This window comes from Callithrix jacchus, chromosome 6 (genome assembly GCF_049354715.1).
Source record: "Callithrix jacchus isolate 240 chromosome 6, calJac240_pri, whole genome shotgun sequence".
In the NCBI taxonomy this organism is placed as follows: domain Eukaryota; kingdom Metazoa; phylum Chordata; class Mammalia; order Primates; family Cebidae; genus Callithrix; species Callithrix jacchus.
The window spans coordinates 50,685,650-50,712,909 of NC_133507.1; the positions used below are offsets into that span (position 1 = coordinate 50,685,650).

At 37.0% G+C, this 27,260-nt stretch overlaps 1 protein-coding gene across 13 annotated transcripts in view; it reads right to left on the reverse strand.

Annotated features, from left to right (window-relative positions):
- ZNF385B (zinc finger protein 385B) overlaps positions 1-27,260 on the reverse strand; it is a 400,251-nt gene that overhangs the window by 121,578 nt on the left and 251,413 nt on the right. Inside the window, exon 1 of one of the 13 annotated variants that reach the window (XM_078327332.1) lies at positions 22,508-22,824. The exons of the other annotated variants lie outside the window; for them this stretch is intronic. The gene's annotated coding sequence lies outside the window, so the exon portion shown is untranslated. Of the gene's footprint in view, positions 1-22,507; positions 22,825-27,260 lie in introns of those variants that run through there. 13 annotated transcript variants of the gene reach the window in all.

A 27,260-nucleotide genomic window follows, 5' to 3' on the forward strand; every position in this document is an offset into this window, starting at 1 on the left:
CTCTATGGGGAAAACTACAGGAGAGTCAAAGGCTCTGCAGAGAGGCGACATTTAAGTGGTTATCTAAAAGATGAGAAGAGTTTGGATGGATCCAAAGGAGGCACCAGGCATCACCCAGCTAAGTCATCACCTTGAGTTAGTTAATGCAGCCCCACCCTCTCTATAAACCTTACCCTATCAAACACCATCTTTCTTTAGTCAGCCCATTCTTAAGGAAACAAAACTTGCTTCATTCTTGTTAGCCTCTTAGTCTACCAACTACTTGCTCTTACCATTTAACTTCTTTTAGAGTAGCCCATATTCCTTTGCTTTATTTTTTACTATCCTTCACTTCATAAACACTGTATTGATTTCTGCTTATGATTTCTCTAGCAAAATAAAACTAAGGTTCTGAAGGCCCCTATCAGTCCTCGTCAACCTCTCTACCATTGGTAGAATACAATCTTTCTAAATCACCTCTTTTCCAAGATCAATTTTTGTATTTCTAACCTCAACTTTTGCATTTTCCCTCCGATGTGTATCCCACTGGCACCTCAAGTTCAACTTGCACAAAATTAAACTACTTATCCCAGCCTCCCTGCCCCCATCCCCTCACCTCACTGCCTAAAGGATATTTCTTCTCTGCTGGTCTTTACTTCCTCACATGCAGACTCTAAAACTTTAAGCTGTATTTGATTTCTCCCTCTTCCTTGTCCCTGAATCCAGTTAGTAAACTTTATGACATCTGTCACCCCCTTTCCTTTTTCATACCCATTATCATTACCTTCATTTAGGTCCTCATTAGCTGTTCACAACATAATTCCTTAATCATTGCATTCCCCTTGTAGTCAAATGAATTCTTAAGAAGAACAGCTCAAATCAGTCAATACCCTACTCAAACATCTCCTATGGCTCCCCTCAGTGACTTACAGGCTCTGTAATACTATACATGAGTTTAAATCTCTACTCTGCTACTTACCAGCTGGGAAACACTACATAAATTACTTGACTTAACCCCAATTTTCTCAGCTGACAAGTAGGAATAAAACAGCAATCATATCTCATGAGGAGCTCTGAAGGAAATAATGCACGTAAATTTTTACCATGGTGCCTAGAACACTGAAGGATTTAGTGAATGATGAGCATTATTATCAACATCACCATAAAATCCAATTCCAGTGCTGCAGTTCAGCATCCACCACCATCCTCAAACTTAAATGGAAACTGTTTTCTCACACTTTATAAGATTTATTAAACTAAATTCTCCCTCAGGGCGGGGCCCACATCTTATTTTTCTTTTCTTCTCTGGCTTCATAGGCAGGGCCTTACACTTGGTAGTTGCTCCAGAAATGTTGCCTGCATGAAGCACTAGCTGCTTCTTGTACATACACACTTTCTATCACTTTTTCATGCTGTCATGACTTCCAGGATGCTTTTCTCTTGTTTCCTTTAAAATTCTCTCCATTTTCAAGTGGCACTTCAAATGCCATCTCTTCCAGGAAGCCTTCCCTCTTTTTTTCAGAAGAAAGCATTTTGCTTTCTTCTGAACCTGAATACATTTTATTTTCATCTCCGCTACAGAACTTAAGATTGTTCACTGTGTATTACTTGCACATGTGTCTTCTTCCCCAAAGAGCTCTAAGCTCTTCCGGCTTAGACACCAGACTTGATTTACTGCTGTTTGTCTAGGGCCCTGCCCAGAGAAGGCACTTAATGAATGTATTGAGTGAACGAAAGAGGCAAGGTGACAGCATCTGTGCTTTTAACATAAGAACTGTGCTGCTGCATACTACCTGATTAAAGGTTTTATTGCTCATGATAATTATGATCATCTTCAAAGAGTACATGGATTATGAGAATTACAGAAACAAGTTAAAGACCTCTTATAAATGAAGTATGTTCCTAATTTTGGTTTAAAGTCAGTATTCTAGAATCCAGAAGCATTTTTCATGGAAATAATAATTCCAGGGATAATCCTCGAAAGCTTAATTAACCTGCAGGACAGCTGTGGAAGACACAGCATTGCATTAGCAATAGCACCTCAATGCCAATCCTACTCTAAGGGGTCTTGAAAAGGAGTCAATAGCCTATGAGTGTTTGTGAAGATACTGTCTTCCTGGCAAAACATAAAACCATGACTTTTGTTTTCTTGTTAGTATTTTAAGACATATTCAGAAAGTCATAACCTGAAGCCAACTTAGTTGTGTATTTGAATCGTTACTTTTCATTGCCAGGATGAATGTGACCTGGTTAAAGGATTTATAACTGTTGATTGTAAATTGTAAATGTAGAAAATGGAAGTCCTGTATAAAGTGCACATATTTGAATTTTTAGAAATCAGAAATTATTTTCTTTTTACAACTCTAAATTATAGTTTCCATGTCTTCATTTTGGATTAATTTAAATATACTATCGCCTCTGATTTCTCAGCTTCAGTTCCTTCATCCAAATCCCCCTGACAAATGCGTAATGACTTGTTTACAAATTTTTAATTATATTTATTGGGGGAGGGCAGCTGTTATTTTAGAGTAACTCTTGAGTGAGTACATAATCTTTTTTGTTTTTTTGAGACATCGTCTCGCTCTGTCACCCAGGCGTGCAGTGGCACGATTTCAGGCTTACTGCAACCTCCACCTCCTGAGTTCAACCGTTTCTCCTGCCTCAGCCTCCTGAGTAGCTGGGATTACGGGTGCCCATCACCACACCAGGCTAATTTTGTATTTTTAGTAGAGAAGGACTTTTGCCATGTTGGCCAGGCTGGTCTCACACTCCTGACCTCAAATGATCCACCTACCTTGGCCTCCCAAAGTGCTGGGATTACAGGCATAAGCCACTGAACCCAACCCACAATCTTTTTTAATGAAAAAATTATGGCCCTTCTAATCATCTGAATTGCAATTTTGGATTTTTCATTAGTTTTCTTATTTAAAGCAGCAGGCAAACCTATAAACAAGCTATCTGTGGGGATGAAAAGAACATATTTAAACTGTTGCTTTTGCTTCCACCATCACTGAGCTAGATGTTATGGTAAATTGAAAAGCGGGGGGGGGGGGTCACTGGTCCTAAAGGTGCTTGTCTGTTTAGAGAACAAAAATAATACATACAATACAATTAGAGACTAAATAAAGACACATAAAATTTAGTGTAAATTAGAGGCACAGATATAGAAGTGGTACAGGACAGAACATAACATCCATAGGGCAGAGAGCTTTGTTTCATTCACTAATGTATTCTAAGCAGCAGGAACAATGCCTTGCACATACTGTCAGCTCACCAACCACTATGATCAAAGGAGAGACAAAAGTGGGTTAGAAGAGGTGGGGAAAGTTTCACTGAGAAGGCAAGACTTGAACAGGACCTTACAATACGTGATTCTTCGATTCCTCCTTTAGCTCCCATCTACATTTAGACTATTGGCAAGTCCTGTTGTTTCCACCTTCAACATAGACTGCAAATCTTCCCATCTCCTTCCATGTCACTGTCAGATACTAGTCTGAGACACCAGCATTTGTCTGTATTACAGCTTATGGCTGTTAAGGGATCTTTCTGGGACCCCTTATGCTCATTTGGTTCTGACACAGCAGCCAAGCAAACTGTTCAAAAGTACAAATCTGATCATGTCACTCCAGTGCAACAGCTTCCCACAGCACCTGGATTAAAATCAGCCCCCTTGCCATGGCCTACAGTCACCACGCGTTTAATTAAGCCCCTGCCTACTTCCAAAACCTCACCAAGTACTGCCTCTCCTCCCCAGCCCCCAAGATCTAAGCTTCCTTCTTCCCTCTTTCCCAAACACATCACATTCACTCTATCTCAGGCTTTGCCTTTGCTGTTCCCTCAGCATGAAACTCCTTGCTCCCATTTCAGTTGTGCCTCAGCTCAGTTACCACCTCCTAAGTGAGCCACTCCCTCTATTACACTGCTCTGTTTTCTTTACTTCATGGCACTTACTTGTCTCTAAAATGACCATCTTTTACTTGTTTACTTTTTCATTATCTCCTCTCACTAAAATATAATCTCCACAAAGGCAACGACTATATTCCCAGTTTCTAGAGCAGTGCCAGGCCCATAGTAGGTACTCAATACATATTTTGAGTGAATACATATTTTGCAGCACTTTCGAATGTGAAGATACTATTTTAGCATAAAATGGTTTCAAGGACTTCTCACATAGTATTCGTGTTATTTTTTCCCTCAGTATTCACTGATCATATTCAAAGCTGTTATGAAGTTAGCAACATTTATGGTACAGTGGTATTTCATTATCACAGTAGGGCTGACATACATTTGGCAAAAATATGTTGGGTATGTGTGAGAAATGGTATTTATTCAACCTGTCAAACTGAAATCTATCAAACTTAGTACACATTTCCATTTACAGGTACATGAGGATCCTCAGCCCACAGATGTCAGTGAAGCCATTAATTGATGTGCAGATTTGGTATAAGAAGACAGAATGGCATAGGTCCTAGTTAGAGCTTAAACTGAGGATAAACTGTTATTTTGAAACCATCTAACACCTAGAGTTTATTAGTCATCTTTACACATTTGTAAAACAATGTCTAACACTTACATAACATTTATTATTCACCAACACTGTTCTAAGCACTTATGTATATGAATCCACCCGATTTCCAAATTAACACAATAAAGGAAGAACTTGCTATTATCTGCATTCTCTAGATGAGGAAACAGGGTACACAAAGACACAATATCTTGCCCAAGGTCCTGAAGCAGGCAAGCATCAGAGCTGGGGTTCAAACACACATAGTTTGGCTCTAGAGTCCAAAATTTTATTGCTATGTTATGCTGCCTTGCTGATATAAGGTGGTATCATCTTTACACTAGTAAATATCTTTTGCACCATCCATAGCATATGAGAAAAAAATGCATGTCAGATGTCAGTTACTCCTAAATATGCATATTTTACTCTTAAACATTTTCAAGTAGTATCTTCCTCATTACTGCCGAATAAAGGTCTGAAATACTTCATAGCAAGTAACTTTATGAAGCAGTTATATATTATATGGGAAATCATGAGGAAAATCTAAATCAAATACCAAATCTCACAGTGCCTTTAATATCACTGTGAAAGCAGCATAATTTTCTAGGACACATAAAGGCTAAGGTGATAAGATAGCATATCTTAAAATGACTTGAAACCAAAAATGTATTTGTGAGTATATTCCCAAATCACCATGAATGTTCTGTTTGGACAGGTTAGAACATGAGGACAACAGAACTTACCTTAATATATAAGGTCTTTAAGTGTGCAAAGCACAGAGCTTTCTGCACAGCATTGGGTCACGCTGTTTATGAAGAAGCTCAATATTGGCTTATAGCACCAAGGCTATAGACATAGTCCAAGAAAGAATTCCAATAAGACTTAGGTTGTTCTGTCATTCATATCAGGCCCTTCATTTACTTCCCCATTTAGTCCCTCCTTTTTGAAGAGATTAACTAGCTATCTTATGAAATGTGAATGAATCAAGGAGGAGTTGAGTATCCTGAACATAGCCCATGTTATGCAACATGACCCCTATGTAATAAATCTTTCTAGAAGCAGGTCTTTTCCAAATGGAGGCTGTCTTCACTATTCTCATGTGAGACTTGGCAAATGAGGTTTTCTGAAGCTGACTGGCTACTTCTCTGCTCCCAGCTGACAACTCTTTAACACAGATGCCAGCCGGAAAACTTTACTGGAGCACGTAGAGGATCAGAACTTTTGAATCACGTCCAGCCAAGAGAGTCCCTCATCTCTCAGCTCTCTGCTGCCCCACCCCATCCCAACACGAACATATCACTTCTGCAAGTCCTCCCAGCTCTGATGGCACAGAACATGGGAGAGGGAAAGGACTGGCTCTCAACAGGAAGCTGATTTTGGGAATTCCTTTGTGAGTTCACTAAGAAGAAAAATCTATACATTTCTGTGATCTATTCTTTAATAAAGACTTGGGAGCTTGGGAATAAATGTGAAGGGATTTAGGGTCTTTTATCATAGTGTATGTAGTCTTAGAGCTAGACCCCAGTTCAAATTTTCTTTTACCACTTAATGGTGAAAAGACTTTGAAGAAGTGCTTATTCTGTGAGCCTCAGTTTTCTCATCAGAAATAATACTTGTCTTTCTTAGATTTGGAAGGGGAAGGACACTTACACAGTGCTTAACACAGTGTCCGGCACAGTGTGAGCTCAATAAATATTAGTTCTCTCTTTGTTTCTCTGATTCTGAATAGAGCCAGGTGTTTGGAGACTGGCATTTAGAAATGCCTATAATATTCTCAGCATATTCTGTTTTTATTGGCTTTCTCTTTATTTTGGCTTTATGCCAGGGATTCTTAAATTAGGATCCATGGACAACCCCCTCTCCAGGAATTGTATGCAAATATTTGCAGCCATGCTCATTACTCAAAGAGAGGAATCAGAGTTAATCAATTCACAAAGGATTCTGTGATTCAAAGGATTAGAAATGTCTGCATATGTTTCTGAAAAGTTGCAGGCAAACCAAATATCTTTTTTAAAATCAAATTTTATTTTTAATGTACTAGAAGAGCCTGTGAGTAAAAGGGATTCTACAAGAAATCCTTCTTCTATAAAGCAAATACTTGTTTCATAAACTGCATAGTTGCTTCATAAACAACATATTTAATCCAGGTTTCTTCAGTTATTGCATACCAAGTTTGATAAAAGTAGAATAGATAGAGATACTACATGCATAGTAGCTAAATTCCATTAACAATTTAAACACAGCTTGTGGGGTCAAGTTCAAGTTCAGCGTAAACTGAAAGAGAAGGAACTCCTGAAAGTCCTTACTTTTAACTGGACAAAATCTTCGTTACTCTCTGCTCCAAACATCTCGTTTTATGGAGGAAGAAATTGAGGTTCTGAGAGGTTATGTGACTTGCTCAAGGTCATCACAACAGTTATAGACAATGAGAAATAACAGCTGTAAAAATAATGACAGTGATTATGATGATGATGACAGCCCTGTGATCTATTGAGCATTTACTTGAGCTAAGCCTTTTAAAGACTCTAACCTCACGTACTCTCACTACAAGCCCAAAGGAAGATTACCTCTATTCAGCAGATGAAGCACTCTGCCAAGGGCTTCATAGCCAGCAAAGGGACAATTCAGAACAAAAACGATCTCACAACTCATACACCTGTTCTGGCTTTAAACACTGTGCTCTTAAACGGTACTTGAAACTGTTTCCCAGAACACAACAGAATAGAGAGTCATGTGGTCTTCAAATACAAACAATTAAAAGGTTAGTTACAACCTTTAAGTTCTATTCATATTTTCAGATGGGGTTTTACAAATATAATATTAGACAGTTGTTTTTAATGCTATACTTTCACAAATATACATGAGTACAAACTCTAGAACAAATCCAGATCATCTCCTGCTTGGAGTAGGGCTCGTAGACACAACCCTCCCTGGCCATACTCCTACCCAGTCCATAGGTCAAAAGGATCAGCCCACATTGTCTATGCCTTCCCTCCCCACTCCTTCTAGACCACATCCTGGGTTCCTGAGATTCTGTAAGTCCATGCCCTAATGGCCCTGGGACTACTTCCAAGTTCTGTGTAGGTCTCTTTTCCATATCCCTTCCTTTTCTGACAACATCTGTGTGGGCCTGGGAGTAGCCTCAAAATGGCTATTTTCAGGAAATGTAGTTGGAGGTTGGCAGTCAGAACTAGGTGTCCACCTTCTTGTTGAACAGGACAAGAGGTGGGCCAGGAGCCACTTTATGTTTCCATATTCTGGCACAGAACTTTGAGGTGTCTGGTAATTCTAAAATCACACTTGGCCTTCTCAGCTGTTTATGAATAAAAAAGTCCATCTATTCAAATATCCAACTGACTTTTAATGATGGCTAAAAGCCACATACTGTACTAGGTGTTAAGGATATAATGATGGACCAGAAACCTTGAGACTATGCCTTCATGGAGCTAACTGCCTTGTGAAGGGTTCACTTGAACGTACAGGCATTTAAGATACAGAGTGATAATGTGGCAATAGGAAAAAATACTGATATGCTAAGGGTATGTAATTCTTTCATAGGTGTCCAGTAAGGCTTTCTTGAAAAAGTAAAATCTAAACTGAAAACTTGAAGAGTAGAATTTATCTAGGATAAAGGGAATATGATAGAAGAAGAACTGATCAAGGTATGTTTTGAGAAAACTACACATAAAGCCAGACCTGGAGCCAGAATAAGAATGGTGTCCTGAAATGAAAGATTTTCAGTATTGACTAAAGTTTTCTCTGGGGTAAGAAATGTTCTTGGAGACGTAAGCTGGGATCAGATCAATTCAAGTCCTATAAGTCAGTTTAATGTGTTTAGAATTGTCCTAAAAGCAGTGAAGTGTCAAAGACAGATTTTAAACAAGGGCATGCCATGATGAGGCCTTTGTATTAGAAACATTGGTGGTTAGAGAATAAATTATGTATATGTTCAAGAGGAGCTTATGATGAAGGCTGGGTGAGAAAAAAAAAGAGGCTGATAGTGCTAAGGAATTCAAGAAGAAGGCATTATAGTAATCCATTGAGAGACAATTTGAACTGAGGGTTAGGCTGTAATGAGAAAACAACACAGACAAAAGAGATAGACTCAAAAGGACATGATAACTGATTAGAGATGGGGCTAATACCAATGTACTATTCACCAAGACTCCCAGCTTGGGTAGATAGATGGAGGGGCCTATCATGGAGAAAGAACACAGAAGGAGAGCTCAGCTTGGAGGGGAATGTCATGTCTAAGCTTTGACCTAAAAATCCCTCCAGCTCAGGGATTTTGGTTTCTACCTTTCCATACTACAGGTGTAAGGCCTGTGTGCTAGACTGTGCAGGCCTCCCCTTCCCACTAAACCCTATTTTTTTTTCAGTACCACCAAAAAGAAGGGCAAACAACAGCCATGAAAAAAGGGAATTGTTGAATTAGGCTCTCACTTATAATTCCTCTCTCAAAGATAATCATTTGTTTAAAATATGTGGCTATCATTAAAATTACCAGGACCATTTAATAAATAACAAAGTATCTGAATTTCCACAATTACTTTTGATTTTCAGGCATTTCAAATCTTATAGCAAGAGTCAGATTTGGTCAATGATTTCAAGAATCTGCTCTCAAGTATTTGATGTTAACCTAATAAATGTTGATACTTTAAAGAAGAAGAAAGTGACTTAGGAATGGCTACTTCATATCTTCTCTATCATGTCTTCTCGGACTTTGCATATGCATCTCACAGTACATCTCTTGCAGCAATTAGTCTTTATCAATAAATCTGAATCATTATCTTTTCTCAATGTCCGAGAACTTCACATGAAAAATTCCAGAAGAAAAATTTTAAGCAATAGCACTTAGACTTGGATGAAAGGATTAGTATAATTTTTATTTTGCCAAAACACCAAACTGATATGCTAATGATACTTTGTGAGGCCAGCAGCTACCAGGAAAAAAAAAAACACCAAGGAACAAAAAATTAAAGGATAGGTTCAGTTTTTCCTAAAAACAAACTTTCAAAAGTAAAATTTATCATTTTGCTCAACGTTGATGAATATTTGTTTTATAAGCTATATCATGTGCTATAAAATTAGGTATTTAAAAAAATAAAAAATTTAGATTAAAAGCTAAATTTAAGAAAGTTATTTTCAAACGTTTTCACAATTGTGCGATGTGAATTTTTGAAGTTAAAAAAATAGAAATCAATACTCTAAGGGGAAAATAAAAAAACGGATGAGAAGGCTTTCAAGGGCTTCATAAATATTTTAAGTAAGCTTGGAGGAAAAAGACAAGTAGTGTGTCAGCAATGCCAAAGTTACTCAGATCTAATCCCTATGTGGCTTTGGATAAAAGTCTTAATTTTTTACATTCTGGTTTCTGTGAATATGAGAACTAGAATAAAAACAAACTCACCAAAATGCCATAAAAATAAGGTCAATAAGGAGCTCTGACATACAGTTGATAAAAAGTATAGCATTATTATAATATCTATTTTATTTTCTTTTTACACAGAACTGTATCCTTGTGAACCAAGAGAGACGACTTTTAAAATCACTCCTTTACCGTAATGCTGTCTAAGATCCTTAACAAAATCTTTACCCATGAGGAATGGGCAAATAAAAATTAACTACTTGAGGGTGTTTTAATAGAAGTAGGACTCAGACCTAGATTAAGGGGTTTGAATTTTACACACAAACTATATTTTACAGTAGGGCAAATATAGGTTAAACCACAATCTCTTTGGGGAAAAACAAAACTGTACCTTTCTGTGGATAAAATATGGATCAGCAGTGATACTGATCAGATAGGGAGTATTGTTCTTGCTCAGAACAATAAATGAACTCAGACAATTCAATGAACTTTTCTATATATCCTTTTCGATATTTTTAGGAGTCAGTGCAAATAAAGTAGAAAGTCTATGGAAGCAGAATCTAAAGTATTCCTGTTTGGCTCTGAGCAAGGTATTTATCTGCTTTATTCCGAATAAGGAGGAGAGTAGGCTAAAAAACATTCTCGAGTAAACAATGATAAAATCTGCTGGGTAACCACTAAAATAATTAATATTGAAGGACTTGTATTACAGTCAAATCAACTATAGCTACTTACAGGAAAAGACCATTAAAAACCACAAAGCCTATAAACAAACTAGATGGAAGCAATACTAAGAAAGTTAATCTGAAGTCATACTTGTACAATGAAGAAATGATAGCCTTCATATAGTATAGAGTGTGAACATTTATAAGTAAGGACACAACAACAACTAACTACCGTCTTCTCTTAAGGTTCTGAGGAGTTAGGGAAGGAAGGAGGGAGGTTAGGCAGTCAGGGCTTTACCTAAGGAAAGAAGCTGTTTGTTTTATTTGCTCTCTTACTCCCTCCTTTAAGTTCTTGAATCTGTGCCTTCTAGGATATTTCTCTCTCCAGGCCCTCCTCTAGTCTCTCTAATTGCTTTCTCTTTTTAGAACTGCCCTTCTTCTTTTGTTTCGGTGTATGTTGATAATGTTCAGGTGCCAACATCAGTCTTCTGCTGGTGTCCCTCTTACCCTCTGGATGGTCTCCCTGCCTCTCTCGATATCATCTCTCTGCCAATGACTGCTTCTCAGAGCTCCGGCCTCTGCCCCCTTCCTCAGCTCTGTATATCCAGATACCTGCTGGGTATTGCCAACTGGATGCCCCATAACCATGCCAAAAGCCAAATTTATCTGGGCTGAGAGAATTTGCTCTGAGATGTGGCAATAAAATTACTCATTCTGTGATACTAAAACATACATATAGAAGAGGAAGACAGCAGTGCTAAAAGGGAGAAAAAAAATTGAACAAGATTTCTTACAAATCTTTACCATACCAGGATTAGATATTTCAACTATAGTTATAATGATCTGATAACAAATTAAATGTAACATTATTTGAACTTTAAGTTCAAACGAACAATAGCTTTCTTTGGTTGGGTTGTTTTGCCCCTCACCAAATGTTAAAGCCAGATTGAGAAGCAGAAGTAGAAATGTTATTTATTTGGAATTCTCCTTGGCCTGAAAGCATTGCTCCTTTCCTTGGAAAGCTTTTCTTCCTACAGGAGAAGCTTTCAAAGGCCACTTGTCTGGGAGCAGTAGCTGATTCTGTTTACTTTACTGCAGAATGCTAGACCCAGGAGAAGAATATCAAGAAAAAAAAGAAAGCAAAAGGGAGGAAAGAATTAATACAATTTTCTCTCTACCAAGATTTCTGCATGAAGAATAAGTGGTAGTTACGCCCAAGTGTTTCGATAGTCTTAAAAGATTTTTTTTGTTTTGTTTTGTTTAAAGCGAGATACCCATGCTTTTAGTTTATATTCTTGATCCAGTATAATGGTATAATGCCCATGGGATATTTAAAATTTTTAAAGTGCTACAAGATATTCATTAAAAATCTATTAGAATTTCCTCATGGGTTCATTTCAAAAGTTGGCACACATTTAAATTATAATACGTTGCATAAAAACTTTAACTTGTTTCTTCCTTTAGATAACTCCTCTCCTTATATTCTTTAAGTTAGATGATGGCAACTCTGCCATAACACTTGCCCCATCCTTCTGCTTTTCTTCCTACAGCCACACAGTCACCAGGTTTTAGATGTTCAGTATGTTTCAAATCCATCCCTGTGACTGCCGTCTGCCCTAGGTCAGACCCTCATCTCTTCCCATCATTACTGGACTCCTTACTCCAGTTTCAGTCTCTTTAGATCCATCTCCCATGCCACTGCCAGAACAATATATTTAAAAATCAAAAATGAACCGCATCACTCTCCTGCTTAAAATACTTTTTTTCCATTTATTAATTTGACATAGATTTGCTAAGGGCTAGGGCCTCTGAGCCACATCGAATGCATGATGTTGGGAATGTGGCCTAATCTAGACAGCTGGGGTGTCCATGCCCATGGAGCTTTACCTTCATCATGTCGTTTACACTAACATAGCCTACATGGTCATAAATCTAACCGTTTCTATACATCTTTAAGAGAGGAAGCATCTTTTGACTCACTAAGGTTGGATGAAGTATTCCTTCACTTTGTTCCTGTAATACCTATATTCACATCATTATTACTGCATTATATTGTGAGCATCTTTACATAAGAGCACAGTCATACACCCAGTTCTGGACAAATATTTATTCAATGACTAACAAATGTGAACATGATTCATAGATTCAACATAGTCTATAATGACTTCAGAGAAAACTGGTAGCAAGGAGATACTGATAATATAGAAACATAATTCAGGGAAGAGACCAGGAAGCAGGAGGTGTTTGCATCTCAGCTCTATACCCATATCCACATGGGATTATAAAATTCAGGCAGTTCAACAAACACAGGGTAAGTCCAATTGATCTTTTTGTTCCAGAAATCTCTGCTGCACTGTTTCCCTCCTTGATCAAGGTGTTAAGTGTGTTATGATAAAAACCAGTCCTTTTGCTAGAGAAGGTTTGAAGAAAATCTCATAACAGATGGCTTTGAGCATTCCTCAGATGATATATAAGGAATCTAGGAGAAAACTGGATATGAAAATATATTGAGGCAATAGAAAGTATCATTATTTGCAAATGAATCTTTACGCATGGAGAAGAGCCCTATAACATTGGACTAACAGAGTAAAAGACTCCATGAAGCTTTAGAACCCTCTATGAGACAATAAGCAGGGGACCCAGGCCCAGGTGTACTAAAGGGATCTTTTATGGTCAAAACTAGTGAGGAATACGCCCAAACTCTTTTCTGAGATGGTGGAATAATATTTTTTCCATTTAAAGCTACTTCTAGTTCTAATGAGAGTACCTGATATAAAGTTGATTATGTACCAGATATATAAATCTCACACTGAAACATAAAGTTGCTCTAATAGCATATGCCAAAAAGTACATGAATATAGGTCCTTTCCTTCTATAAGACCTATGATTGTAATTCTCTATTTATATAGTACCAATATCTACTTTAAAGAGAAACATTGCCCGTGCATGCCAGTATATTTCTGGTAGAAAACGTGAAAACTGGACCTATGCCTCTTTATAATTACTAATCTTGGGGAAAAAGTAAGGTTAATTTAAGGGTTTATTAAAACCTTATAAACTGCAAAATTGCTTATTCTTATCAGGAAAAAACTATAACTGCTTTTTATAAAAGTTTGGATAATTATGTATCAGTATTTTTAATAAATTACTAATACGAATACTTGTTATGGCCACAGTAAGGAAAACAATGAATAAACTAATTGTTTAGTGGTTTGTGCCATCTTTACTAAAAACAAACAAACAAAAAATCCCAAAACTGTGGCTATGAATAAATGTCAATGTGTTTGCATTTCTGTAAGTTTTCTTAGGCTGATATATTTAACTCATAATGTTTATAAGCTAACATATATCCATTTTTCATATTAAGCAATCAATAAACTTCTAAATGGTTTTTCCTTCTTTCACAATTACATATTACTTAATAACATAATTATATGCTACTAGTGTTGGCAAGACACCTTTAGACATTAATCACTTTCCTTAACTAGTGGACATGGGATGTATATGTGTGTTTGTGCATCCACATATACACTGAGAGATGCTTTGGATAATGTTTATATTTATGTATGTTGTACATTTAAGTACTATAGGCTTCCATTCAGAAGCTCTAACCCATTTATACATTCATTCAAATATTTCTTAAGCATCTGCTATAAACCAGTGCCTGTGTTCGTCCTAACTCAGACAGGTTCCCTGCTTTTAAGAAGGTAGTTGGGAAAAGCAAACAAATGTATTACAAGGGCAATAAGTGAGTTATGTACAAGGTAATAAGTAACTCTCCTTTCTGAGTATACACTACAATTTAAGCCATTTCTTAAAACCATAGCAATTATACATAAAAGCAAACTAATGTAGTAGGAATATTCGTCTTGCCCTCCCAAATCAAGACCATTAGAGAATGGATGTGGTACCTATCCATGTGTGTACAGTCGCTCTGAGACTATGAGGCATAGAATGAAAACAATTTTGTTACAATGTACCTCACTCATATACACAGTCATAGTTGCCCTGCCCAGATACTGAGAACCATTTTGGATTAACACAAGTCATTTGAATTATTAATTGCCAATCATGATGATGGTCAGAACTGAATAACTTCCATACTTAATGGGAAACAGTTATTTTGCTTTCTAAGGTCATTAGATTCTGTTCCTAAAGTTTGAAAGTCACAGTGGCCCTTCGCTGTTTGTTCAGCTGTTCAATCAGAGGTAATGACATTTACATTGCTAATAAACTCTGCATCAAGTGTGTTAACTCTTGGTTTGGTATAGTTTCTTCTACCTGAGAAAAGCTTATTTGACCTCCTCTGCAAAACTGAACTAGAACTAATTATCTGAATAAGAACATTCTCTTACTTGCATATCCATAAACATATACACAGATTAAATCTAGAAGTGTATAAAATTTCCTAATTATATCCATATGAGAATCAGGAATGAAGTGCAAAACAAATTATAATATGTGTTGTTACTTTATCCTGACATACACATTAAATTACCTGACAAATATGGGCACGTCAGGAGAGTACCTTCCACTCAATGACCTCTTATGTTGGGTTTGTAGAATTAGACTAATAGAAAAATATGTATTTTGCTGGAGACTATATCCTGGCTAATGTGGAGGAAAACTGAAAATTGTATTAATTAGGCTTTTCAGTATACCAGATTTCAAGTAGCTTAATCTTTGCTTCCTTAATATTTTTTCATCATAATTATTAGCATATACTGAATGTTGTTGGCTTTCTGGTGTGAGATAAAAGCTAAGAATACCAACCTCAGTTTCTTTTATTAATGAGAACAAAATGACCTCAATCTAAAGCTAGATAATGAAATGACCATATCAAAGTTAGATAACTAAAAAAATCCCACTGGCTTCACTGGCTTGCTTAAAATATAACTGAAAATATAGCTTAAAATATAAGCTATTTACTGTGTCTGCTAATTGTTAACTGCTTTAATCTGTTGCTTGACCAGGCATGAATATATACCTGAATAAATATGTAAATAAATATATACAAAGAGACAGATGTCGACAATTAAGATGCTCATATCTCAATAAAACCCATATTATAAATTTTATAACACTTATAAATTTGTAAAACATTTGGAGATCTGTCCATAGCTCATATAATTTAAATAATACTTTATTCTAAAGTCCAATAAAATATAAATTCAGAGTTAAAGTCAATAAATAGAATTTGATATGTGCTTGAAAATAATAACCAACAATTTTGAACAATTTTCTATGTAGCAGATGCTTTGCTAAGTTATTTCTACACATTATATAATTTGATTTTCATTAGAACACTCTAAGGTGGACTTTATTATTTGCATCTTACAGAGAAGATTGAGGATTTTAGTGAGTTAAGTAACTTTCCCACTTACTGTTAATAAGTGACAGAAGTTGGATTGAAACCAAATTTTTAGTGATTCCAGGGCCAAATTCAGCTCATATTTGGTCAAATGTGATTTAGAAATTTGAAGGCCTGGAATGGAGTCTTGGTGTTGATCAACTATTAGTCCTGAGACCTTAGAGAAATCAGTGAACATTCCAAACTTCAATTTTCTAATATATAAAATAGAGCCAATGCAACATCCCAATCGTTCTCACCAAATTACCATAAGGATTAAAGAAATAATGTGAGCAAGAAAAGTGTAAAGTGCTCTACAAATATCATTTTATTTTAATTTCTTAACATTGTATAACTCCCAAGGTATTCTGTGGGTTTCCAAACACTGACATTAAACCAGAGGTCTCATTAGAAAAAGACTTTAGGAAGCCACTGGCACAATCTTCCACCATAGGAAATTTTAGGCAGGTTGCCCAGGATGGCACAGGGAAAATAATAGAAAAAATATTCACTCTTTGTGAGGAATAAATAAAAGAAAGACCAGTGTTTTAGGCTGAGTATTTATGTCCTGCTTACCTCCATAATTTAAATTTGAAAGTCCTAACCACCAATGTGACTGTATTTGTAGTCAGGCCAGGAAGCCAGGTGAGGAGGTGATAAAGATCAAATGAAATAATAAAAGTGGGCCCTAATCTAATGGGCTAGTTCTCTTATAAGGAGCGAAAGAGATTCTAGAGCTTTCTCTTCTTGACTTCAGAGGATACAGTGAGAAGGGGGCATCTGCAAGCCAAGAGCCCTTTCCAGAAACTGAATAGGCTGAAGACTTGTTCTTGGACTTCTCAGTCTTCAGAACTATGAGAAAATTGTTAAGCAAGTCTGTGGTATTTTGTTACAGCTGCCCAGGCAAACTAATATAGCTGGTATCATGTTCACCCATCATGTTGCAAAGAGCAGGGCCAACTGAACCATGTCGAGCTGCCAGCTGGGTAGCAGTGTGGTCTGACAAATCACATGAGGGACTGACAACCTGGAGTTGTGGTCTACGAAATGTAAGAATGTCCTAGGCAAGGTTATCATGAATGGGGCTCAGTATAAACTACTTTCCCTGGAATGCAACTGTCCAAGTTCAGCATGTTACTGTAAACATTTTCAGGAAACAAACCAAACCAAGAAAGATGAAAACAGATCAATAAAAGTGCAGTCCCATGTTTGTAAATACAAATTACGACTAAAAGCTTGAAACTGAATCCATGGAAAGAGTAGACAGGAGAAAAATTATGATTACAGAAATTATAACTGTGCAACAAAAGAATTTCTCCATTAAAAATAAGTAACAGTTTTCTTTGTAGCTTTCCTTTTTTACCGAGCATGGTTCCTTCTAAATCTATTGAGTTTCCTGAGCTGGAAGGGAAACTAGCTGTTACATACAAAAGCAAGAACACTTTAAAAAATTACTCCTGCAGCTTATTTTCCTTAAGATGAATAGATCTTATTTTTGGAAAGCTGTGTTTTAATTTACAAGAAGATGAACAAATTTTCAAATGCAAACATAGCTTCGAGGAAGGTCTATCCTTAATTCTGAGTGATTTAAAAGTCATAGTTGGTAAAACGTTTTTCCTTACCTATTCTTTTCACACTAATTATCATCCAGATGATTTAATGAGAATGTCATTTGCTGAGCATGTAAGTTTCCATGTAAGGCACTACTCCATGTAGTTATGGTTGGCACTGTTACTTGTCTTTCCAATCTTCATAATACCAGAAGTAAGAACTCTGCAAATAGCTTCCTAGCTAAAGAAAGCATTTCCCAGCATTCCTGCAGCTAGCTGGGGCTATAATGACTGAGCTCCAGCCAATGGGAGATGAGTAGAAGTGATGACTTCCAGATCATACCCTTAGAAAGTAAGGTGTACTTCCTTCTTTTTTCGTTCTGTGTTTTGTTAATCTGGAATGTGTAAGTGGTAATGAGTTAAGCCTGCAAAAAATGATTGCACACCAGAAGTATGTAAGCAAGACGATGGAGTAGACTGAGCTCCCAGTAAGCTGTAATACCATTTCCGAATTGTTAGGTGAGACAGAAAGAAGCCTCTGTCTATGGAAACTGTGTTATTATTGAGCTCTTGTGGTAGTAAATTACCCTGTATTTTCATTAATAGAGGACTGTACAGATACCTTGCAAGGTCTCACTACTCCAATTTTACTAGCAAATTTAGGCTTAGAGAGATTTTCAGACTTCCTCATAACCACTTCAGTAGCAAGCGATGAGACTGGTTTTTTAATCAAGTACCTTTCCTGTTAGATCTTTTTTACACTAATAGAGAGAAAATGACTAATTTATAGAAAATTAGAACTGTGTAGTTTTCAACACCTGATCTATTAATCTCACAGGATTATAAAAAGGCTTCAATTTCCTTGGATTAGAATTAGTGCTACAAACACTTATTTTTCTAATAAAGTGTCTAGCAGTTGGTTATCAACTCCTCCAGGACCTACATTTCATAAAATGTTCCATTAGGAAAATTATGGAGAAAAAGTACGTTGATTCTCCTGGACTATGACATGGCTAGTCAGGATGTTAAAACAATTTACAGAATAATACACTGAGCATTCACAGTAACTCAGAAACAGATCAGAGGGGTTTTCTGAGTGTGCACTTTCTTCCCTGGTATTATCCTTATATACATTTTTAGTTCTTGAGGAGACATAAAGGAACATATTAGACAAAGTCCCTACATATATGGAAATTATACTCAAATGTATCCAGTATACATAATGCCCTACAAAATTAACCAGTTTTCAATGTATGCCAGTAATTTGCATTTTTAAAATAAACTTTATAATTTGGAATAATTTTTAATTTATAGAAAAATTACAAAGATAATACAGAGATTTCTCATATACTGCTTACTTCATTTCCGCCATTGTTAACATCTTATGTTACCATGGTAATTTTGTAATTAAGAAATCAATATTGTTTTTTTTGTTTTGTTTTGTTTGTTTTTGTTTTAGATGGAGTTTCACTCTCATTGCCCGGGTGGGAGGTGCAATCGTGTGGTCTCAGCTCACTGCAGCCTCTGCCCTCTAGGTTCAAGCAATTCTCTTGCCTCAGCCTCCAGAGTAGCTGGGATTACAGGCACGCTCCACCATGCCTGGCTAACTTTTGTATTTTTAGTAGAGACAAAGTTTCACCATGTTGGCCAGGCTGGTCTATCAATATTGCTTTTAAATTGACAAATAAAAATTATATACATTTAGGGCATATAATGTAACATTTTGATGTATGTATACATTGTGGAATGACTAAAATTAAAACAAGATAAACTAATATTGTTACAATTCTACTAACTAAATTCCAGACTTTATTTATATTTCACTAGCTTTTTTTTTTTTTAACTAATGCTCTTTCTCTTTCCATCATGCTTCCTTAGTCTCCCCTAGTCTGTGACATCTCTTTCATTCCTTTTTTATTATGACCTTGAATAGTTTGAGGAGTACTGATCAGGTGTTTTGTAAATGCCCCTCAGTTTAGGTTTGTCTAATGTTTCTCTCATAATTGAATTGGCATGTTGGGTTTTTTGAATGAATACCACAGACATAAAGTGCCCTTTTTATCACAATACTAAAGTGTTGGATGATGGCAATATGATTTATCACTGTGATGTTAATCCTAACCTTCAAGGCTTTCTAGTTCCTTTTATTAAAGAATTGGTATTTAGAAACCCAGATCTGGGCATTGGGTGTGCTCTTTGCTACTGGGATATCACTATTTCCAGGCCCTGTCAGTGAGAAATATGATTTTTAAAATTAAATAATTTTTGGTGTTAGAAATAATGAGCTCCATTACTATAAGTCTGTATTTATATATTGGGAATACGTACACACATACACACACACACACACATACACTCACTTAGAGGCCACAAAATAATGTTTGGTATAGAATGGTAAAATGAATTATTTAAATACTACAACAACATTTGTTTCCTTTATATTTGAGATGCTAGGTCTTGAAGAATTTACATGGAAGAATACTTACTGTAGCAGAAATGCTTCTGGATAGTTCTTTCAAAGAGAGAAGGCATGACCTTCTTCACCCTGTCCTACAGACTGCTGCTTGGCATGTAGAAGTGACAGGCATTTTGAGTACCAGGGCCACACTTTAGGCATAGTAAAATGTTGAGGCTAAAAAGGGACGGAATTTCTTAATGACTCTGAGGAGTCATCAAACCAATCATGTATTTCAGACCTCCAGACTTCTTTTATGTGGAAGAAAAATAAACTATCAATTTAAGCCATTGTTACCAGTGCTCTCTTTCTGTGTCAAATGCAATTACTAACTAATATAGAGAGTTTGGAAAAGAGGCAGAAGGAAGTAACATTTATTGAGGACTTGCTATATATCAAGTACTTTATACATTTTCAATTATGTAATCATCAAAACAACTCTATGCTTATTAGTTGAGAATACTGAAGATTAGTGAGGCTATGATTCTTGCTTAGGGTTATATGGCTCACTTTGAAACTAATCCAGAAGTTAATCCAAACTTTGTTTTCCCATAACAGCATGCTAAAATATCTTGCATATAATAGGTACTCAGACCTATTGTTGGTTACTAGCAATGGATACAAACACGTGCATTGTTATACCTCACTCAACAATATAGATAAATATCTAAATAAATATAATTATATATACTTAGACAACAAAATAGTATGTATGTTTCAAGCATCCATAGTTTGAGTCCTTCTACTTCTCCCCATGATCAGCACCTCGAACAGCAGAATTGGCATCAGGGCCATTTCGGGAGTGAAACCTCAGATCTTACTGCCCTCAGTCTACATATAATTACATGTTTTCTCTCTGGGCCAGATGGAAAAACCATTCAAACCATCCATCAACATACCAACTCAGTTTATACATTCATATTTACTGAGCGTCTACAATATGCCAAACAACATGCTACTTCTTGTGTACACATTGTTGAAGAAGACATAGTCCCTGTCTCCAAAAGCTTATTGTCTAGTGGGAGAAACAGAAAAATAAGTAGATAATTACATCAGAGCAGAGTTTTTCAACCTTGGTATTAATGACATTTTGAACTGAATAATTCAGTGTTGTGGGGGTGCTATGCATTGTAGAATATTATAGGGATGTGGGTAGCATCCCCAGCCTCTACTCACTAGATATAAGTAGCATCCTAACCCCTTGGTATAATCAAAAATGTCTCCAGACATTGTCAAATTTCCCTAGGGGTGGGTGCAAAATCATCCTCCTATCACCTGTCCTCTCACACCCTAAGGCAGTAAGAATTGCTGCAATGCAGCATAAAGTACCATAAAATGACAAAAAAAAAAAAAAAAAAGATGGGCATCGAACAACATGAGTCTAGGGGCAGGAAAGTTTTCTGAAGGAGGTAATATCTTCACAAAGGCCTGAAAGTTCCATAAAATTCAGCCAGATGAAGAAAATATATGTTTCATATGTGTATCAGGAAGGCTTCTGAGCATGTGCAAAGACTCAGAGTTTATAGTGATTACAACGTATCTGGAGGATCAAAGGTGGCTTAGAAGGCATGCAGTGGGGAAGTATGCATGAGGGAAACAGGAAAAGCTACATATACCTACTGAGAAATGCGGAGAAGAAGAAAGAAGGAGTTCAGTTTTGGATGTTTTCAATTTGAGTTGCCTGAGGGACAACCAGGTGTTGATGTCCAAAAGAAAGTTAGATTTTCATTTTTCAAACATAGGGGCATGACTCAGGCCAGAAGAATGAACATCACCTATATATAGATGCCATATGTATAAAGGAAATGACCCAGGGAGAGTGTAGAGTTTGAAAGAGGAGCCCATGGACCTGACAGTGACAAAGGAGACAGAGGTGAGGGAAAATCAGGGCAATCCTGATGTCACACACAGAGGGCAAATGAGGAGAGTTTCATAACATAGCATAAAGGTCAAGTAAGATGAGGAGTGACACACATCCACTGGATTTGGAAATTAGGAAGACACTGGTGACCTTTGCCAGAGGTACCTTATTGGTGCATTCTGGGTGGCAGCCAGCTTACAGTGGGCTTGAGTGAATAAGATGGGATAAAAGAGAGATACTTTCAAGACGTTTGACAGAAAGCAATGGAATGATATAAAGACAGTGCTCACGATAGGATAAGTAACAAATGTACCCAGAGTAAAAAAGGAAAAAATTCGCATGAGTTCTGTTTTCAGGTTATGTGGATACTGTTTATAGGCTGCTCTTGTTTTTGGCTCTCAGAGTCTCTTGGGTATTTATATTGACCTACCTCATGGAGTTTCCGAATGTAAGCACAAATGGATTCTTTTTTTTTGCCCTTTAACAGAGCACCACATGATTCAAGGTGTTTTTATAGTACCTATTTACTTGCCTATGGCATGTCTTCTAAATGACAAATTAACTTTAATACCTGACTCATTCTGCACTACCATTATAGGGCTCCCTTTAAAAAGAGAATAACTCCAACAGTTGAAAAGCAACAAATTCAAAACAATATGCCATTATATCTATCAAGATCTAAAAATATATTTCCATTAAGTCTGTTTATGAAAAACATTCCTTGAATTGAGAGGTTTCAGTGTGTAATCTAACAGTCTTGGAATAATTGACTCACGGGAGATGAAAGCTGAAAGGGTGTTACAGGCTTTCCTCCTCTTTCTTCAACCCTCATTTAATCAGTGATTTCATGGAAATTACTTTCCTCAATCTTATAGTTCTGTTCCTTCTATTCAATGGCTACTATGGTGACCTTTATCATCTCTTCCATGTACTTCTGCAGTAGCCTCCTAAATGGTTTCCTTGCTCACCTTTGCCATGCTTTGCAAGAATGAACTTTCTAGAACACATATATGAACAGTTCACAAAACTACTTAGAACTCTGCTGTAGCATCTCACAAATTCTGGAATCCTTATGTCATAGAAGGATTTTCCATTTGTTCCAATGATCCTTTGAATATTTTATCTTATGCTTACATTCCAGCCATAGAGGACTGCTGTTAGGTCCTGGGGCTTGATGCTGACTCACTCCTATAGACCTGTGCTCTTATACTTTCCATCCCCATGTTCATCTGGTTAGTGTCATTCAAACTCAGTTCAATCATTTCATCTGTTAAGTGAATTTTATCTCTTACTGAAACCCAGATAGGATTGACAACTTTTCTTTTGGTGCACCCAATGTACATTGTACAAATTTCTGTAATAGTCTCAAAAGCACTTTTTTGGCATACATTTGTGTTTATAGATGTCTTTCCTACTAAACTCTCACTTCCTTGAAGATGGGGGCTGCTTTTTATGTCTCACCAAAACATGGCATATCAGCAGCCCGGTAGAATCTGTTATAGGAATCTAGTCTAAGCCGCTATTATTACTAATAAGGAAACAAGGCCCCAAAAAAGTTAAATGACTTGCTCAGGGTCACTCATCTAATTAATGGCAGAGTGAAGAATAGAAGCTGTAGCTCTTGCCTGACTTGTATAGCTCTTGTGCTATACTGGGCTGCCACCCCACTGACTTAAAAGGAGGGCAGCCAGGGCCCAGCTCTGTAGGTTGCCAACTTGGTTCAAGAAGGTTCAAATATCAAATATTTAAGTAAATATTTGATGGGGAGCAATCACTCTTTTTTGGTTGAAAGAAAACGTGAGCTAGATCATTTAAAAATGATGTATTATTTTACTGTATATTCACCTTCCTCCCTACTCTCCACTCCCTTCCACCTGGTTGACCTTACCAATTAGCACTTAGGTATTTTTAAAGGTGTTCAAAATCTTTAAATACATACCAGATGGAGACAGTAATATGGTGCCACATTCTTTCTGGCAGAAGAAATACTTGTCTCAGATTAAGAAATTACTCTAAACATTTCATAAAATAACCTATAATAGGTTAAATTGTTTTAATTAGTTTGTTTGGCTTCTAAAACATATGAAAAAAAAGAGAGGGTAATAAACTCTCTAGGACTTTCCCAGAATTATGTGACTAAGTTACTTAATATGAGAAAACTACCTTTGGAATAGGTACACTTTGGAATAGATTACAATTTTTTAAGTGATGATAACTAGTTTGTCCTTTTCATTCAGGACCACAGTAAAACAGAGCGCTTAGCTGGTGAATCTGTTTTATTTGGAATGTTTTAATAGTTCCTGGTATATAACATTGCTAAGTAAAGGCCCTAAAGAGCCCATTAAAGCACTGTACAACAAACTGAATTTTAATAATGCAAAGACTATCTGAGATGGAGGCTAATTTCTGTTGTTTAGGTACCATAAACAAAAACAAAAACTTACCCAAAAAGCTGAAGCTTTAAGTAAAAGAGGTTTAAAATGCACAAGTGTTACAGCTGGCAGAATTTAACATCACTCCCAAAGCACAGGAAAAGAGAAACGATTTAAAAAATTCCCTCCAAGCCCAGGTTTGCTTCAAGTCTTCTGTACATAAGAAGGTCAAGGGTACTATAAATATTCAACTTCTATTTTCTCTTAATACTAAATCCCTTTCTTATATCTGTGAATAAAACAAACTTGTCCTATGTTTAGAGTCTCTCAAAAGATAAAGTGGCTTTTTATATTCCTTCAGGTGTTGATGGCACTTGAATACAAAGACTTTCCATACTGAGGTGAGGTGAAAAACTGATGTCATTTTGTCAATGCCAGTTTCTGACCTCTGTTGGAAAGACAAGCATTTGGCAGGCCCTTCTCTCTTAATGAGCAAAATGTCTGATATTTAAAAAATGATATTCTGACTGGTGCAGTGGCTCAGACCTGTAATCGCAGCACTTTGGGAGGCCAAGACAGGTGGACATGAGGTCAAGAGATCAAGACCATCCTGGCCAACATGGTGAGTCTCTCTCTACTAAAAATATAAATGTTAGCTGGGTGTGGTGGCGCGCACCTGTAGTCCCAGCTACTCAGGAGGCTGAGGAAGAAGAATTGCTTGCACTCGGGAGGCAGAGGCTGCAGTGACCTGAGATCATACCACTGGATTCCAGCCTGGTGACAGAGTGAGACTGCATCTTAACAACAACAAAAAAGTTATTATGCTTGGGCAAATTTTTATCTCAAAGAGGGGGAATGAATAGGGAAGATTATTTTTCTCATCTTTTATTGAACATGCTAGAAGTTAAGACCCAGTCCTGCCATTCCTCATGCAAGCAGGGAGATAGGGGGTGGTATTTGAGTTCTGTCACACTTACCCACCATGATTGCTAAAATCATTTTCCAACTTAGACTCTTTCTTCTGGGAAGGAGCCCGAGGCCATGAAAACCACTCATTTATCATATGCCACACCACAGTGATCCTCTGAGCAGACATCCTGGACTGGCATAATTTGCTTGACAGCCCTGAGGTCAGCCTGCCTAATGACTGAAGATTCTTTTCCATCTTCAAATGTTACAATGCACTGTCCTTTGTGTACGTGGATGATGTTTCTGACCTACCACCAATGGTGGTGAACCTGAAGAGGAAAACATGATGGTACAATAGGGCTGAGCTTTAGCAGCTATACACACAAGGAAAATGTCACAAAAAAACAAGAAACCTTGCAAAATGCTGCCCAGCACTGTAGAGAGAGCGCTGCATCAATCTACATGCTAATATTTCAGAAACCTGCTTCTACTTGACTTAAACCTCCTGCCACTGTGGTATTTCTTACATTTTGGTCTTAGTTTTCAAGCCAATTTCTATTACCTGAAACAGTTTCATGTGTTAACTCATATCCCATATCTTTTTAGTGACAAAGAAACATTAAATAAAAATCATACCCAAGCACCTTGGGAAGAATTAAGGAAGGTATGTCAGCTTTAATTTTGGATTTTCTTGTTACTTGTCAGTTTGCCTCTCAGGCTTATTGCCAGGAGGGAATAAAAATAATCATTACTCTCTAGCTGCTCAATGGCATACATGAAATGAATAGGAGGCTTAACTCTGGTCTAACTGGCTCCATTTCTGCTTGTATCAGCAGAGAGCCAGGGACTGAATGATCCAGCTTCCTATCCATTATTCCATCAAGTACAAACTGGGTAGGGATGCCTAGACAACATTTTCCATAGGGAAAGAAGAACACCAGAGGGGAGAACAAAAGAAGGCTTAGAAAAGGGAGAGCATAAATTTATTTTTAAAGTGGGCTAGTTGGGAAGTAGCATGAGCATTTCTTTAATTCACAGCTCTTGTCTGTCTCCCAGAGAGGGTGAAAGAAATGGTAGCTCTCTCTCTCCCCGGTAAAAGCCTAGATTACATGCCTATTTCCTATTTGTATATACCCATTGATGCTGAGCCTGATATGTGAATATATTAGAGGGTCCCAGAATTTAGAAATAATTAGCCAAGCCTCACTTTACCTCACTAGCTCCATGATTGAAAGGAAAAATATCAATGAGACATCATCAGTTTAGTCACTGGATAGAAGCAGGTTTGTGAAAAGTCCCACTATGCATGTCTTATGGAGACCTATGTACTAGGCCACTTTGAAAAGAGGATGTTATTGTGATGTGAATGCTTATTGCTAGTCTGAAACCTAGTGTTGATCTGCTAATTTTTCTTTTGTGAGGCAGATCTAATTATAGTCAGATATCCAATTCTGTATTCATTAAACCATCACTAAAATGACAAAAATGACAATGGGAGAAAATTTAGCATGGCACATCAGAAAGCACATGTTTAAAAAGGCCTGGGTTAACATCCCTGCTATTGTGTGAGGTTTGTGTGTGACCCTGGAGAAGTCACCTAACTTCTCTGATCTTCTGCTGCCACTCCCTGTAATGTGGAAACCATTATTTAAGTCAGTGGGCAGTGCTCATCTTACAGGGTTATTAGGATTGAGCAAGAGAGGGCACAGACCCTGGAGTCAGACCACTGGGACTTGAACTAATGTACCTCAGCTTCAGACAGGTTAGGCAAGGAAGTGAACCTCTTTGTGTCTCTGATCTCTCATTTGTAAAAGATGGGTTATGTTCGAATTTGTTTCATGCGATTAAATGAGACAATGCAGACATAGGGTTCAATCTCAATGCCTGGCAACGGGTACTTTTACCTGTGCCATTTTGCCTATTTTACCTTGACTGTTGTTACTACTATTTTACCATCCAGAATACGTATTACTATTCATGAATTTGTGGCTTTATTTCTCCATTTTAGATTCTTTTTCTGCACTCCTGAGAATTTTATATGTTTAATGCTACATAGATATCATTTAACTATTTCAGCTTTCCCTTGAGATAAATGTTTTACTTGACTGATACAGTTTGGCTCTGCATCCACACCCAAATCTTGTCTTGAATTGCAATCCCTACTGGTCAAGGGAAGGATCTTGTGGGAGGTGATTAGATCATGGGGGTGGTTTTCTCTATGCTGTTTTCATGACAGGGAGTTCTCAG